The sequence below is a fragment of the Physeter macrocephalus genome, chromosome 14 (genome assembly GCF_002837175.3).
Source record: "Physeter macrocephalus isolate SW-GA chromosome 14, ASM283717v5, whole genome shotgun sequence".
Classification (NCBI taxonomy): domain Eukaryota; kingdom Metazoa; phylum Chordata; class Mammalia; order Artiodactyla; family Physeteridae; genus Physeter; species Physeter macrocephalus.
In genome coordinates this window covers 120,330,284-120,338,165 of record NC_041227.1, presented here as the reverse complement: position 1 = coordinate 120,338,165, position 7,882 = coordinate 120,330,284, and the positions used below count along the sequence as shown (strand labels likewise).

Below are 7,882 nucleotides of genomic sequence, written 5' to 3'. Positions count from 1 at the left end.
GCACAGGCTCCGGACGCGCGGGCCCCAGCAGCCATGGCTCACGGGCCCAGCCGCTCCGCGGCATGTGGGATCTTCCCGGTCCGGGGCACGAACCCGTGTCCCCTGCATCGGCAGGTGGACTCTCAACCACTGCGCCACCAGGGAAGTCCCTTTCCTCAGTTTTTATCTAATGTTTTTTCCATTCCATGATACCGTATTACATTTAGTCATCCTGTCTCCTAAGTCTCCTCAGACTATAACAGTTTATCAGACTTTCCTTGCTTTGGGTGACCTTGACAGTTTTGAGGAGTAATGGTCAGGAATTTTGTAGAATGTCCCTCAGGTGGGTTTGTTTAATGTTTTTCTCATGATTAGACTGAGATTATAGGTTTCGGGGAGGAAGACACAGGCAAATTGCCATCCTCACCATATCATTTCAAGAATACATACTATTAATAGCATAAAACTAGTTAAATAAATATCCTACATAACTGAAAAGGAAAAAGTGAAGCTCAAGCTTCTTAGACTGTGCCAACATTAATGAAAAAAGTCATTACCTACTTGGTCTTTACTATGTGTCAGTCACTATGATAAATGTTTTACAAATTTATGTAGTTCAATTCTCAGTAAAACCTTATGAGACGGGACTTCCCTCGTAGCACAGTGGTTAAGAATCCGCCTGCCAATGCAGGAGACATGGGTTCGAGCCCTGGTCTGTGAAATCCCACATGCCGTGGAGCAACTAAGCCCATGTGCTACAACTACTGCGCCTGCGCTCTGGAGCCCGCGAGCCACAACTACTGAAGCCCATGCACCTAGAGCCCATGCTCTGCAACAAGAGAAGCCACCACAATGTGAAGCCCACGCACCGCAACAAAGAATAGATCCCATTCGCCGCAATAGAGAAAGCCCGCATGTAGCAAGCAACAAAGACGCAATGCAGCCAAAAATTTAAAGAAAAACAAAAAAAACCTTATGAGATAAATATTAGTTTTCTTTTTACTACATCAGGAAACAGGAGTCGAAACTTTAAGCAAAAATGGTCACAACTGTAGAGTTAGTAAGTGCAGGACCCAGGATCTGAAATAGCCTGATTCTAAGGCCTGTTCTCTTCTCCACCATTCTAGGTCACCTCCTTGCAAAAGGGAATACAGTTTATTCACATCTATATACAAACATACCATGACATGTTAAGGAGCTCTAACAATATGGTTGTAGGATGTAAAAACAAAGATGAAAAAATTCCAAGGTGAATTTGAAATAATCTCTGATTTCAAACTTCTTCCCCTCAAACTGGGTACTCAGTATAGCTCACTTAAATTCTTGAGTTTGATCTAAGAGTTTTCGCCACATGGAGTTTCCTAGTAAGACAGACATCTCTACACATAAGTACTTCTTAGATTCATAGAATGACAGAGCCAGAAGGAATGTGGGGTTTCTTTGTTTTTGTCAATTTATTATTTTTTTAACATTCTGTTAAGTTGAAGCTTTAAAAAAAACTCCAGCACAGCAACTTATAATAGTTAAAAATATAACTGAATGTCAACAATAACTGTATATATACACACACATACTTACTTTATTTATATTTAGTGTTCTTATCTGTTGAAACTGGATGCTGAAGAGCATACATACAGGTCTCAATCTTGGCTGCACATTAGAATGATCTAGGAATCCAGGGATTGTGAAAAATCCTCAATGCTCAAGCTACTCCCCCAAATCAATTAAACAAGAATCACTGAGAGTCGGACCCAGGCATGAATATTTCTTTAGAGCTCCCTGGATGATTACAAATTGCAGCCAAAGTTGGGAAACGTTAGTAGAGATTAAGTGGTGCTGTGATAGTGATGAACTGAATCCACCTGAAATTTTCCAGTGCTAACAGACAGATGCTGTAGGTCAAAGATACTAACTGCAGAGAAGGATATGATCTCTCAATTGAGGACAAAGATTATATTCACAGGTTCACTCTCTGATCTCTTCTGTTTATTTTTTATTATAATTTACTTTGGTGACTTGCACAGGGGGTTGTAGATTAAACTGGGATAGTAAAGTGGAGAAGAGTTTAACCTACAGTTAACTAGTCTGAACGTACATCTCTGTACTGGGCTTGATAAGTTACATTACTGAGATGATGATTTCATCTAAATGTAAAGTTTCCTAAGATTCTAAAAACTAGAAGAGCCTCTGCTTCTTCCTATTAACCTGGGTCTCAGGGAAGCCACAGCTTCTAAAGTATGAGAAGGGATGTTCAGAAACAGTACCGTATTTTATTTGCAAAGACAGACAGGAGTAAAAGAACACAGTGCATTGAGGGAAATTCATCAAAGAGTTTGGTATGGCTAGAGGACAGAAAAATATGGGGAAGAAGCAGAATATAAAAGTAGAAAAGTTGGCAGAGGCAAAATCACGAACAGCATAATCACAATGATCAATCTGACCTTTATCCTGTTAAGTGTGGGGAAGAAAATGAAGGACGTTAAGCAGGGGAGGAGCATGATCTGACTAGTGTTCTGAGAAGATAAATTCGGCATGTGTATACAAGTTGGCTCTACGGGGTCATAGGCTAAAGGCAAAGAGATCACTGCAGTAAGTCCACAGGAAAGGAAAGCCTGAGTAAATGCATTAACATTAAGAATAAAGAGGAAAAGGCAGGTTCATGGACTATTTGGGACTTAGAAGTACAAAGACTTTGTAGCCAGTTAAAAGAGTTGTTTCTAATCACTATCATCAATTTTCTTTCCCTTTTCTTCCTTGACTCCACTCCCATCAGGCATTTGCCCACACCACTCCAGAATATTCACACTTACCAGGATCGCCTATAAAGTCCATTGCTAAATCCAACGGTCATTTCTCAGTTTTCTTATTTTTTGACTTAACAACATTTGATGCAGTTATTCTTCTTTCCCTGAAGCTCTGTCTTCACTTAACTTCCAAGACACCACACTTTCCTACCTCTGTGGCTCCTCCTTCTCAGTCTCCCTGGCTTGTTCTCTTTCATCTCCCCATCTCTAAATGTTGTACTGCCCCAGGGCTCAGTTTTCTAATCTGTACTCTTTGCTGTGTACATTCCCTTGGTTATCTCAAACAGATCCAGGGTTTTATGTTTCATCTATAAGCTGATGATTTCCAAATTTATATCTCTATCTGGACCTCATCCATGAACTCACTCCATATTTATGGAGTTACCTACCCTACATCTCTACTTTGAATATCAAATAAACATCTCAAGATTTAATGTCTTAATATTCTTCCATAAACCTGCTCCTCTCACAATCTTCTTCATCTCTGTAAACAGCAACTCCACTCTTTTAGTTGCTGCTCAAGTCAAAAACCTTGGAGTCATCCTTAACCCGTCTTTTCCTCTCACACTGCACAGACAAACCAACAGTAAAACCTGTCAGCCATACATTCATAACATATCAAAACTCTCTCTCACCCTTTGCTACTGGTCCAAGCCACCTTCATCTACAACCTGGTTTCTCAGCTTCTGCCCCAGCCTGGCTTCAATCTAGTCTCAACAGAGCAAGCAGAATGGTTCTGTGAAAACACAAATCAGACCATGACATTCCTCTCCTGAAAACCTTTCAAAGATTTCCCACCTTGATAAGAGTAAAAGTCAAAGTCCTTAGGTCAAGGAGTTATATGATCTGCCCCCATCCCCTCTCTGACTTCACCTCCTACTACTCTTGCCTCTCTGGCTTCTCTCTTGCTTCTGGAAGCACACTGGTTCCCCTCACCGTGCTTTAAACACTGCAAGAATATACCCATATCAAGACCTCTGCCTGGAATACTTTTCTCCCAGATATCAGTATGGCTTGTTGCTTCATCTCCTTCAGGGAGACACCTAAATGTCCCCTCAGTGATGCCTTCCCTCACCACCCCTATCTAAAAGTGTACCCCCACACACACCATATTTACACAGATAGACTTTTTTCTCCCTTCCCTGCTTAATTTTTCTTAGTAGTTATCACTTACGTATTCTACATTTTGCTTATTTATCTTAATTTTGGCCATGTTCTCCACTAGAATTTAAGTTCCATGAGGGTAAATAATTTTGTATTCACTGTTCTATCCCTCATGCCTAGAACAGTATCTGACACATAATAGGTGCTCAAAAAATAGCTCTTGAATGAATTAATTTGCATGAGTGAAATGAGTAAAAGGAAGAAATTCTAAGGATGCCTTAGAATTATTGATTTGGGAATTCCACTGCACTGATTATAATGTCATTAACCAAGACAGAGAATAGAAGATGGGAGATTGGGAACGAGAAAAAATAAGCCACTGTAACCATGGAGTCAATTTAAAATCTGATTTGATCTTCACCTCTATTTAGAGCCTCATCAATTTCTAGATCTAGAACCAGGTGAAGGAAAACATGAACAGCCAGAAATGAAATTATTTAATGCCTTGAAAACCAGATTAGTCACTCTCAAATAAGAGTTCTGTACTGATTCTCAATTCTCAACCCAAATATTTATGTTCTACTTTAAAATCCATTATTCTATTAGGGAGCTCCTCATTCATCTATCTGCATGAAAACTGGAAAGTTCCATCTACATAACAACTGTTTTTTGCAATGTGTACTTGAATGTCTTAAATATACTTCAAACTCGAAATATCCAAACATGAAATTCTGACCTTCCCCTCACCCTTCAGACCTGATACTCTCTATCAGAGTTCCCCATCTCAATGAATTCATCACCAAATACTGTTGATTTTCCTTCTTAAGTGTCTCTTGAATCCATCCTCCCATCTCCATATCCAACCTGTATCCATTCCTATATTGATTCTCTTCTAAATGTTTATCCACAAAGCATCTGAGTAATCATTTAGAAATGCAAATCTAGTAGTTACCCCATTTAGTATTTAAAATGTTTAAACGATCTCCCATCAGAATAGATAAAAATTATTAACATGATCTATAAGGTTCTACTTTTCCAGCTTCATTTCTAATTAGTTCTCCCTTTGTTTTCCTAATACTGGCTTTCTTTCATTTTCTGATCTCTACTCTCAGGATATCTAGAGCAGAAACCTAAGAAACAACTACTATATACTTGGGGAGTCAGGATAAAATGGTTTTCATCCAAAATTCCTGCCTTCATATATGAGAATAAGTTTCAAATGCACTAGTAATAGAGAATTTTATGTCATATAGTTGACAATAACATAAACCTTTATATTTATTCCTCTCACTCCCTCAAAAGAAAGACAGCTACTGACAGACTAAAACTCAAACCTCCCCTTCCCCACTTCATCTGCAAGGCACAGCATCTTTCTGATTTGACTGATATGTTTAAATGTATTGACACTGACATGGCCACATTAGCCCAGCTGCAATGCAAGCTCAGTCAATGAGTGTAGAACATCAGTACTACTACAGGAGCAGGTAGGGAATCAACTGGGAGAGTGCACAAAGGCCTGGCTTCACCCCAGCCTGTTACTCCTCAGCAGGAACATCCTATGAACAAATTCCCTAACTCACTGAGTACCACCCACTTCTCTTCGTCATCTGTGGGTCGCAAACAGAATCATAAATTTAAAAGTAGTGTTAGCATACAAGGGGATTATAGATACAGGGAGCCATGGTTATCAGCTAGAAATGATTTAAGTAAAAGCCCAGTATAAATAAAATTGTAAAATGAAAAAAAAATGTATTGACACTGAAAACCCAAAGTAATTAAAAAGCCCCCAAATCATATATTATCTAAATATTCTTCAATTCTTTTTCAAATAAATTATTCTTTATTTATTTATCCTATATCCGTAAATAATACTTTATTGCTACTGGTTTATATTTATATATACATACTTTTTTACAAATACTCAGCACAATACCATGCACTTGTGAATACCTCAACTTTACTATATTATTTGATTTTGATAGTGATGGCAATGACAATAAAAATTCAAGATCAAAATGTTAAAGTCTGGAGCTGCCAAAGAGGCAAGAGACTTTTTCTTGCCTCTTTGTTTCCTGGTGCACGAGGAGATTAACAGCGCCGCTTAAAGGAGCTCCAGAGACGTGCGCGAGCCGCGGTTATCATAGCAGACGACAGAGATGGGCATGGGACACTAAGGCTGCTGCTGCCGCCACACAGAAGCCTGTGTGTGAGCACAGGTCACTCTCCACACCTCCCCTCCAGGGAGCCTGTGCAGCCCGCCACTGCCAGGATCCTGTGATCCAGGGACAACTTCCCCAGGAGAACACAAGGCGCGCCTCAGGCTGTTGCAACATCATGCAGGCCACTGCCGCCTCAGGCTCGCCCTAATCCATACCACTCCCTCGCCCGCCCCCCACCAGTGAGTGAGCCAGAGCCACCGAATCAGCTGCTCCTTTAACCCCGTCCTGTCTGAGCAAAGAACAGATGCCCTCAGGGGATCTACACACAGAGGTGGGGCCAAATCCAAAGCTGAACCACAGGATCTGTGAGAACAAAGAAGAGAAAGGGAAATCTCTCCCAGCAGCCACAGAAGCAGTGGATTAAATCTCCACAATCAACTTCATGTACCCTGCATCTGTGGAATACCTGAATAGACAACGAATCATCACAAATTGAGGAGGTGGACTTTGGGAGCAAAGATATATTTATATTTTTACCTTCTTCTCCTTTGGTGAGTGTGTATGTGTATGCTTCTGTGTGTGATTTTGTCTGTATAGCTTCACTTTTACCATTTGTCCTAGGGTTCTGTCTGTCCATTTTTTGTGTGTTTTGTTTTGTTTTACTTTTAAAAAATTTTTTCTTAATAATTATTTTTTTAAAAAAAACTTTATTTTATTTTACATAACTGAGGCAGAAGAACAGATAAGTGACCTGGAAGATAAAATAGTGGACGTAACTACTGCAGAGCAAAATGATTTTATTTTATCTTCTTTCTTTCTATTTTTTCTCCCTTTTATTCTGAGCCATGTAGATGAAAGGCTCTTAGTGCTCCAGCCAGGTGTCAGGGCTGTGCCTCTGAGGTGGGAGACCCAAGTTCAGGACACTGGTCCACAAGAGACCTCCCAGCTCCACGTAATATCAAACGGCGAAAATCTCCCAGAGATCTCCACTCAACACCAAGACCCAGCTTCACTCAACGACCAGCAAGCTACAGTGCTGGACACCCTATGCCAAACAACTAGCAAGACAGCAACACAACCCCATCCATTAGCAGAGAGGCTGCCTAAAATCATAATAAGGCTACAGACACCCCAAAACATGCCACCAGACGTGGACCTGCCCACCAGAAAGACAAGATCCAGCCTCATCCACCAAAACACATGCACTAGTCCACTCCACCAGGAAGCCTACACAACGCACTGAACCAACCTTAGCCACTGGGGACAGATACCAAAAACAACGGGAACTACGAACCTGCAGCCTATGAAAAGGAGACCACATAGAGTAAGTTAAGCAAAATGAGAAGACAGAGAAACACACAGCAGATGAAGGAGCAAGGCAAAAACCCACCACACCAAACAAATGAGAGGAAATAGGCAGTCTACCTGAAAAAGACTTCAGGATAATGATAGTAAAGATGATCCAAAATCTTGGAAATAGAATGGAGAAAATACAAGAAACGTTTAACAAGGACCTAGAAGAACTAAAAAGCAAACAAACAGTGATGAACGACACAATAAATGAAATTTAAAATTCTCTAGAAGGGATCAATAGCAGAATAACTGAGGCAGAAGAACAGATAAGTGACCTGGAAGATAAAATAGTGGACGTAACTACTGCAGAGCAAAATGAAGAAAAAAGAATGAAAAGAATTGAGGACTGTCTCAGAGACCTCTGGGACAACATTAAACGCACCAACAGTCGAATTATAGGAGTCCCAGAAGAAGAAGAGAAAAAGAAAGGGACTGAGAAAATATTTGAAGAGATTACAGTTGAAAATTTCCCTAATATGGGAA

General features: G+C 40.2%; 1 protein-coding gene across 8 annotated transcripts in view; it reads right to left on the bottom strand.

Annotated features, from left to right (window-relative positions):
- The window catches only part of TANC2 (tetratricopeptide repeat, ankyrin repeat and coiled-coil containing 2), a 374,683-nt gene that overhangs the window by 280,976 nt on the left and 85,825 nt on the right, over nucleotides 1-7,882 (bottom strand). The window lies entirely within an intron of this gene.